This window comes from Bacillus rossius, chromosome 2 (genome assembly GCF_032445375.1).
Source record: "Bacillus rossius redtenbacheri isolate Brsri chromosome 2, Brsri_v3, whole genome shotgun sequence".
Taxonomy (NCBI): domain Eukaryota; kingdom Metazoa; phylum Arthropoda; class Insecta; order Phasmatodea; family Bacillidae; genus Bacillus; species Bacillus rossius.
The window spans coordinates 97259024-97268987 of NC_086331.1; the positions used below are offsets into that span (position 1 = coordinate 97259024).

Sequence of the window (9964 nt, forward strand, 5' to 3'; positions counted from 1 at the left end):
CAAACAATAGTTTATAACAGTTGCATGTTTTTTATAAGAGTTATAATAAAGTACTTTCAAGCTTTCTTATTGTTGTCCGTATATTAACAGTCCATTTATTTACAGCACCATATATTTTTGTCAGTGGAATACAGGTGTACGACTATATAATTTGTGACCATTAATTGCAATGAAAAATATTTGAAAATAATGAAAAAGTATATGTTATTAAAATGTTACATTTACAGTAAAATGGTACCTTATTGAAAAAAATTAAAATAGGAAATTTTTAATATGTTTTGTGCATGGTTTCTTTTTGATAAGTCCTAGCTACTAGAATTTATTTTATCATTACTGAAAAGTTAAGCTCATCGTTAAAAATTATGGCGCTATAGGCCAAGGGGAAGAGGGAACTCTTACCTAAGATAGCGTTCTAATCATCCAATAAAAATATTGTTTACATTTCTAGTACACTAACTAAAATTTCCATTTTAAATATACGACGAACGCTGGTTAAAATTAGCCAGGGATCTTTGTTTATAACGGTTATCTTATTAGTTCACGGTGGTTGAGTTCACTTACTTTAAACACTAATCAACAATAATAATCTTATTCCACTAAAAAACACTCAAAACTTGTCGAGTCAACAACAAACACTTCTTTTAACTTTCACACGTGTGTTTAACCTGTTCACAAAGTAATACATAGCTTGGAAATTGGGATGTGGTATAGTTTATACAATGAAACATTTATCAGAGATTACGAATAACGCTTTGTTTATTTGAGGTTAGTTTAAGGAAAAGTATTTAAATTATTGTTATTTCTAACTTACTAAAATTTAAATTAATACCAAAAAAAATCATGTTTTCAAGTATAATTAACACTATTCAATCAAAAAATAGAAAATATCATCAAGTTTTCTTAAATAAATCGATTAAAGTTTTTAACAAGGTTTTCAAGGTTATTAAAGCCTCAATAATAAGGTGATGGTGACTCCCACGGTTGCAAATACTTAAGAGTTCAAGAATATAATTGGTACAGTAAACACATATCACCTCTAAATGGAGTATGTTTATTTAAACAATTGCGTTGGACATGAAAATATAACAAAAAATTATGGCTGTGTTAAAATAAAATAATATAAAGGTTTTTTTTGGGTGGTTAGAATTTACAAATTTAAACAGACTCACGTATCTTAATATGTATTCAAATATATATCTCAAAATGTAAATACACAACCTGATCATTTGGTTAAATGAACAACGAAATTTAACATTTACAACATTGGCATTATTTCCATAAAAATAAGTATGTTTAATTAATGAAATTATTGAAAACTATTGTGAATGGAAAATAACATCATTGATAATTCATAATTTTTCTTTTTTTAGTTTTTGACTGTTTTTTTTTGTCTGTTTGTCGCTTTTTCTGTTTTACTGTTTGTTCCAGCATCAATTGAAAACTATTTGACGGATTTCGATGAAAATATTTTTATTAGAAATATCACTGGTTTATTAAAAAAAACTAGGCTCTATATAAAAAATTGCACCCCTAAAAGGGTCAAAAATAGGTAAATATCGTACTAAGAAAATTATTAATATTTCCGAAACTAATAAACAAAAGAAAATATTATGGACACCAATAATAAACATACGCAATTTACTAATACAATTTTCCTATTTTGTGAAATTCAAAAGACGTTTAAATATGGTTTTAGATTAATAATTATGTGTCCGCATTCAATCAAGCATATTGGAAAATCTTGGGTACCAATAATAACGTTATTACTTATATCTTTAAAAACTTTTTAAAACACGCTTTTATCAGTCACACACAAAAAGTTCATATATTGAAGTTTTAATATTTTGTATAGCGATGCTAAGTACTCGTTAAAGCGAGAATGCAGTTAAGTTTTTTTTTCTACAAACAATTCTCCCTTTTTCTCTACTTTTCGTTTCGCATTGGCCCCAAGACGTTCGACTAACAACGTAACTAACTATTTAAACAAATCTTGGAAGTCGATTTTAACCTACTTGTAATCGTCATATTGATTTGAAACTTTGCAAATATATGTAATCCGGATGAACTTCGTCACCAAATGTATTGTATGTTAGTTGTTAAAACAAACCAAATAAGCCAAAAATCGAGGATTTTATCTAATTAGCCCTTGAAGAGTTCCACTGTTCACCTCCTGAATCCATCATTACATCATTTCGATGGTATAAATTATAGTACTGTCATCCGAATTACATATACTTGCCAAGTTTCAAATCGATATTTCAGTTACAAGTAGGTTAAAATTGACTTTCAAGATTTGTTTACACGGTTCGTTGGTTTCAAGTGAAACTAATAGAAACGTGTTAAAAAAACAAACGATAACTACCGAATGCAAATTTACTATTTCCTAAAATTAAACACCTTAGAGGTGTAAAAGTGGTAAATTAGTTTTAAGATTTATAATTATATCTCTGAATTTTATTAAACATAGTAAAATATGTTTTGTACAAATAATAAACATACGAAAACTAAAAACCACAATTTTATTACTATGAAAAATTTAACTTCTAATTGGTGAAAAAAGGTGGTGCATATGTTTTCAAGCGAAATAATTATATTTGCGAATGTAAGCAAGGAAATTTCAATATATGGGGTTCAAATAATAAACTTCCAAAAAGTACCAAAAAAATTTAACCATTTTTGAAAACCGGAACCCTAAGGGGTGCAAAAGGAGTACGTATGTTCCTTAAACGAAAACTGAAATCTTCCGACATAATTCTTACTAGAAGTAAGAAACTAGAAAGAACCACTTGTATCTGGAGTTACATGCATTTTTTCATAATTTATTGAAATTTGTCTTTTAAGGGCATTAAAAGGGGTTAGTTTTTGATTTATTAAAAATGTATTTCCGGAAATTATTAACTTGACGTAAGCTATGTGGTAAAAATAATAAACATAAAAAATTACATATTATTATTTTACCACTTTGCAAGATTCCGCCCTTAAAGGGTGTGAAATTGTTAAGTTGTTTTTGAAGAAAAAAATGTATATTTACGAATACTGTACCAAAATTTAAGGGTAAGAATTTAAGAATGAACAACACGCATATAGAGTTACTTTTTTTTTAATTGTCCAGAATTCAGCATTAAAGGGTGTGAAAAAGGAGTAAGTTTTTAATAATAAAATCACGTCTCTCAATAGCAAATTGAGCTGGATGTAGAAAACAGAGCGTGAATAAGTTAAATAAATAACTTTACAGGATGCTTTTTCCATGTTTCGATATTTGACCCCGAAGGCAGGGAAACGGAGGTATGTTAGTTTTCACAGTAATAAATCAAACATTGAAGCAAATTAAAATGGAGTTAAGAAACTCAGCAAAAATAACGTACATTATATTATTTAATATCATGATTTTTATCTTTACCATTTTTTCTATATTCAACCGCAAAAGAGATTAAAATGTGGCCCTTTTTTTTAACCATTAAGATCGTATCTCTGAAACTAATCAAGCGAGTTGCTAGTTACATGCCATGATAAATAAACATGCCAAATGTACCAACATTTTGTACTACTTGTTGAAGTTCTACTTCTTAAGAGGTGAAATATTGATAATATGGTTTTTCATTAGAAAATAATAGCTTCTGATCCAAATAAAATTAATTTAAGATAATGACAATGGTAATTAAACATGCCTTAAGCTACCTTGTCTTATTTATCATTCTCCGAAATAGCACATTTTAAGTTGAAACAGGGGTTAATAGTATTAAAATAAATTAAAATATGGAATCCTCTTTATGAGTATTTGCCATGATTAATTTAAATTCAATATACATGTAAGTTGGTCTTGCTTTAACAGAGGAATGAGATTGGTTTTACAGGTATTTGGTTAACGGATATGGGCATATTTTCTTAGTACTCCCTTTTTACACTGGCATCCCTGTGAGAAACGAGGAGGGGAGTAAAAAATGTTTTGAATTCTGTTCAAGCATAACTCAGTAAAACTAAGAATAAACTATATATTTAGATAAGAATTTTGGTATATGTACTCTACATTTCCAATTAAGATGCGATTGTAACACATATTTTAATATAATGGAGGTATTTGTTATAAGGTGAAATTATTTAATTATTCTTGTCAAAGCTTTAACAACCATAAATGACAGTGTCATTGTAAACGATGGCACAAAATTAATTAACTTTAAATAGGTGTGTGTTAAACAAATATTTTTTTTAATTGTCTACCTCATGATATCAAAAGGATGTTAGTGTGATTTCGTCAAGTTAAAGTAAGTATATCCTCGAACACACTAAAATAAGAGTAAGAATATAATATACTAATACTATACTAAAATTAAAAGGTCTTACACATAAACATTTAAATAATATTCTTAAATGTGTTTGTTATGAGTTAAATGGTTTTTGTCTGTCAATTAATTGTGTCTATTTCTTTAGTAGAAATGTTTGGAATAAATCACACGCTTTCCTCTCAATGGTAAGATATCATCAATAGCCTGAAATATCGCGATTGAAACCGCGGATTATTATCAAGTGTTTTATAAAGTTTTCGTGAAGTCATGGTTCTAGCAAGTTTAAAGAATTGGGCTAGACCTACTAAGTGTACATGAATTATAAATTATAACAATTATGCTAGCTGAGAGGACCTAAATTTAACTATTGTCCCAGTTGATTGCGAACAGAATGTGTATATACACCTAAAAGGTACAGGTGATTTGGTCATCTATTGCACATCGAAGCCCATTCAATATGTCAGATTTTTTTTGTCTCAAGTCATTAATTCAGCAGAATGTTTTTCAAAAAGCATTATATTTGTAGTCATATGCTTGTTTCATCTTGCTGTTTGTCTCTGAAGTAAATAGTTTTTACAGAACAATGAAATTGAAGTGATTTTTAAATTTTCCATACAAGTCTTCCTGCTTTATGGTTGGACGAAAGTAAATTTCGCGTATTAATCTGGTGGCGAGCTGAAAGGCAAGCTTGCAATTGTTGGGCCTGTGCTGATGATTGGACTGCAGTTTGTTGGCCACGCCCTTCTGCGACCGTGAGCCGACGATTCCAGATGTACGAGGAGGTGTATCAGGTAGTGACAATTAACGAAAACAAAACGGGTTCTCACTCAGTAATCAGCCAATGGAAAAATCAAACGTTGGAAGAACAAGAATGAGGCTCTGGAGTATTGCCTAACGTAGGCGATTTTGCAAATTATCCGTGTCTATTTTTATGGTATGTGATATAAATTTTGACAAATCATTTTTTAAATACTTAAATTGTTTAATAAGGCAAAATACCCTAAAGTTCAATATTTTTAATGTAAAAAACGGTTAATAAATAATATTTTACTATCTCTCTTTGTAACGTTACGCACAAAACCAAATAACCGCCTGCGCTACGGCGTGGCAGTTGGCAGCGGCATTTATTACGCATTTTAATTGCTCAGTGTCATGCCAAATGGCACTCCTCGCGGAGAGCGCGTCTATTTGGGATTCATGAAGCGATCGAATTCATAAGATTAGGACAAATTTTCTTTTTTCTTTTTTCCTTCAGGGTTCACGCGCGTAAAATTTATGGAATCAGGTGGAAATATCAGGTGTCCGCAACAACAACATGCTGCCCTTCCGGCGATCAGTATGTATGACCTGCCCGGTGTCATCTGGCTCGCTGCGCCCCTAGGGGGGGGGGGGTGGGGGGGGGTTGTGGGCGTGTCTCGAGCGGGACTCCAACCGTCGCGCCGGGTGCCGAGAAGACGGTTGCGGTCATCACTTCAGTCACTAGCGCCGCGGTGAAACAATGGAGCGAAACTGTGACCAAAGTCTTGCACGAGATCCACAGAGACCTCTGTATTAAACACCGTGGGCTCGATAAGAGAGAAGAGTTGCTCCGCATGAGAACCACAGTAAGCATACAAGAGAAAGCCTAAGAAACCAGAATTTTTACGAGTATTATAACACTGCATTTCTGCGAATTAGTAACCACGACACACTATGCATCATTGCCGAATTATCATAGTATCACATCTTCTTTAAATATAATCATTTTTTTTTAAATATAGCAATCAAAAATGGTACAGCGTCTTGTTTTACGAATGACATTATTGACTCAACAAAAATCCATTATAGGCTGTTTAAATATTTTATTCAGTCTAAGAATATACCAGAAGAATTTAAAAAAAAATAAAAAAAGAATATTTCGTTCTCTACTTGCTAGAAATCAACCAAAGAGCTGTTAATTTATACGTAGAAAAATTATTGTTTGCATTTTTATGACTTCCTATTTTCAATTTAATTGAAAGAAACTATTAAACACAATACATAAATAAGTTGTTTTGACATATAATATTAATTTAGTATTAAGTAATATAAAATTTTAAAAGACTTGCTAACACATGTTCATTTTCAGTTTAGATGTTAAAAAAATCATTTTGGTACATACCTACTGAGTACGAAAACACTGTATAACTTTGAACACTAACTGTCTCAAAATTTAAAAAAAAAAAAAAACCTAACAAAAACTAACAACATATATAAATTTACTTTTATAATCGTAATAATTTTCTTTACAAACACGTTTTGAACGTAATTTAGAGAAATTTATGTTTTAACATAAAATATATATATAATTATTTTTAAATATTAATGCGTAGTTATAGTTAATTACTATTTTCTCAGAAAAAGTGTTATTTTGACGTGACAACGTTTAATAAATCGATGAACGCCGGCTGCACGCACGAAAAAATGTCCCGTTACGCACATTGTTCCGTTACGCACATTGTTCCGTTACGCTGTGTCCCGTTACGCTCATTGTTCCGTTACTTTGTGTCCCGTTACGCTCATTGTACGCTTGCGCCGCACCGACAGAAGTGAAAACTTAAAAGTTTGTTTATAAATGTGTAATATGAAATAATTTCTACGTCAAATGTACGTAAGAAAATGAATCTGATTACTAGTATAATTTCAAGTATTTATTCTTTTCATTTTAAAAAAACTATCATCTGTCGGCGAGTGCAGTATCTAATAATAGGTTATGTTACAATTGACTAAAAATTATGGTGATTCATATAATTGATGATATATATTTGATTACTGTTTATTTATATGAAAACTTGTTCATAATTATATTTAAACTTGAAAGCTAAACGCCAGTTTTTAAAATTAATTACAAGTCATCTACACGTGAACTGTTTCGTCGACTGTTTTTAAAGTGAAGTGAAAAGTTAATGTGGTTTTCATTGCTTATTACAACAACAATTTCGGCAATAAAGGTTAATTATTCTTGCATTTTAAAAATATGATTACTAGTTTAATTTCAAGTATTTTTTCTTTTATTATTAAAATAAAAATGATTCAATTTTATTCATAAAAGTATGCAATCATTTCGTGGTAAATATGTAGTTGAGCGGTATTTGCGAAAGAAAATGTTAAAAATCTGAAAATACTTTTATTATATGCTCTTTCACTTCCTCTTTTCATTAAATCCGGCGGAGATAAGAAATTCCAAATACTTTAGGAGATATTGATTTTTTTAATTTTCATAGTTGGGCGATATTTGTTAAAAAAAAAATTAAAAATTCCGCAAATACTTTTATGCTATGCTCTTTACCATCCTCTTTTCATTAAACCCAGCGGAGATAAGAAATTCCAAATACTTTAGGAGATATCGAATTTTTTTAATTCTCATCACAATATATGTGCATTCATGCGGCATTTACATTGCTTCTTGTTTACGAGTATGGTTTTTTTTTTTTTTTTTTTCCGCGACGTAGGTGAACGACTAGATCATTTTCTACTAATGGCAAAGGAATTGTACCCGCCTCTATCTTAGGTGAGTTTTTAACGTTTCAAATTTTAATGTTTTATTTAGCAAGTAATAAGTAAAAAAAAATTACGTGAGTTCCTACTGTTCATCCTTTGTCCCGGTTTGTTTGGTCAGGTCAGTTACATTATAAATACTTTAAAACTAAACAACCATTAAAATTAATTCACATTATTTTTAATGTCCGCTTAGTTTGAAAGTATTTATAATGTAGCTGACCTGACCTAATCGACCATTTTAATTAATTAGGCATTCACGAACACACGGCAAAATAAAAAAATGACGGCGATCGAATGACAAACACAGGTCTTGTATTGCAAAATAAGAACGGCGATATCTCCTAAAGTATTTGGAATTTCTTATCTCCGCCGGCTATAATGAAAAGAGGAATTTAAAGAGCATATAATAAAAGTATTTTCAGATTTTTAACATTTTTTTTTCTTCCGCAAATACCGCTCAACTACATATTTACCCATTTCATCAATGTTTTGTTATGACGTTGTCACGTTAAACTATCGTCCGTAAACCAACATTACAGACAACCAATTTGATACTCGAAATCATGAGAAGCGCAGTAAGTGCAACCGTAAAATTTATCTCACGTGTCGCCTGAAAAAAAGCTACACCAAATTTTTTTTTTATCAACAGTGCCGTTTAATTCTTATCACATAAAGAATATTACGTCACGAGCATCGGTGGTTCAGTGGTAGAATGCTCGCCTGCCACGCGGGCGGCCCGGGTTCAACTCCCGGCCGATGCAGCTTTTATTATAGAATAATGATTATCTCATTTTTTAATTCAATTGAAAATGAAATGTGAGAATTCATGGAACCTCTTTTTGTTTCTATGATGTCAAAATTACTTTCAATTCCCACATACTTCCAAGCAATAGGAAAACCGTAGACCAGTTTTCAATCAATAGTTTCATATAAATATAACATATGTAACTTATAAACATATAAATAGTTAATAAAAAGTTACGTTTAGTTAGAATGATTAGTTTTAAGTTAAGCTTAATTATAATAAAGACATTATTCGACAGTATCACATCTTTGTTCAACGTGAAGAACGCCAATTCCACAAACTTTTGTATTGAAGCAAAGGAGATTTCAAAATCACAATTTATGAAGTACTAGCTGCCCGAACCGGCTTCGTACGGCTATACTAATGGAAAAAAAATCAAGCCACATCTCCCATTTACAGTAATGGTAAATAAAAAAAATTCAGTGAAAATTTATTACAATGCTGTATAATGTACCGGAGAGAAAATGAATAGCACCAATGGTTTCTTGACTTGTGCACGCAACGTACAACTGATGTACCCGTACTTCGCTACGGCAGTCTACAGGCAGATCACTCTTGCGCCGCTCATTATACATGCCCCTCCTTGTGGGTACGCCACTGCCGCGCGTTGCCCGTTGCCATGGAGACGCAGAAGGCATGAACAATGCAAAATCCTGTTCTTATGCAGACAAAGTACCCACTGTTGCCTGGTTTTAACCACCCATGGGATCTAATTTTCGGAAAATGTCATCCTGCGTAACATAAGGAACATTACTGTGAAGTTTCAAGTCTGTAAAATATATATACTTGAAAAAAAGGGCAATTTTTGATATTTAAAGTACCCGCAAAATTTCAACGGTGATGAGGACTGCACTAACAATGAAATAGTCGTTGCCATAGAGACGAATGAAGCATCAACAAAGCAACAGCTGTTGCCATGGTGATTTCCTACCAAAAACTGGAAATTTTGATATATTACGCCCCCGAAACTCCCCTTGGGATCGGATTTCCGCAGAATCCGTTCTTAGTGAGCGTCTACATCACAAAATGAGTAACTATGCTAAATTTCAAGTCAATCGGGTGTATAGTTTTAGAGATCTCGTGATGAGTGTGTCAGTGAGTGGTATTTCGCTTTTTATATATATATATACAAGTCCTTGTCAGAATTGTAACGGGAGAGGAAAATTATTGATGGTCCGAAAAATGAAAATTAATTAAAAATAATAAAAAAAATTCTAGTAAAAGAAAAAAAAAACAATTAGCCTACCTAAACACAGAGAGAGAGAAAAAAACAATAGTTTAGGTTTGCGATTTAAAGTGATAAAAAGTATTTAAATACTACTTGAACTCTTATGAGGGTACTGATTGCTTCGTTGTT

The 9964-nt window shown here is 31.3% G+C and overlaps 1 non-coding gene across 1 annotated transcript; it reads left to right on the forward strand.

The window, feature by feature from the left end:
• Window positions 1-8492: 8492 nt before the first annotated feature.
• Trnag-gcc (transfer RNA glycine (anticodon GCC)) lies at window positions 8493-8563 on the forward strand. The gene has a single exon. It is a non-coding gene; the product is annotated as a tRNA-Gly (tRNA).
• Window positions 8564-9964: the final 1401 nt, after the last annotated feature.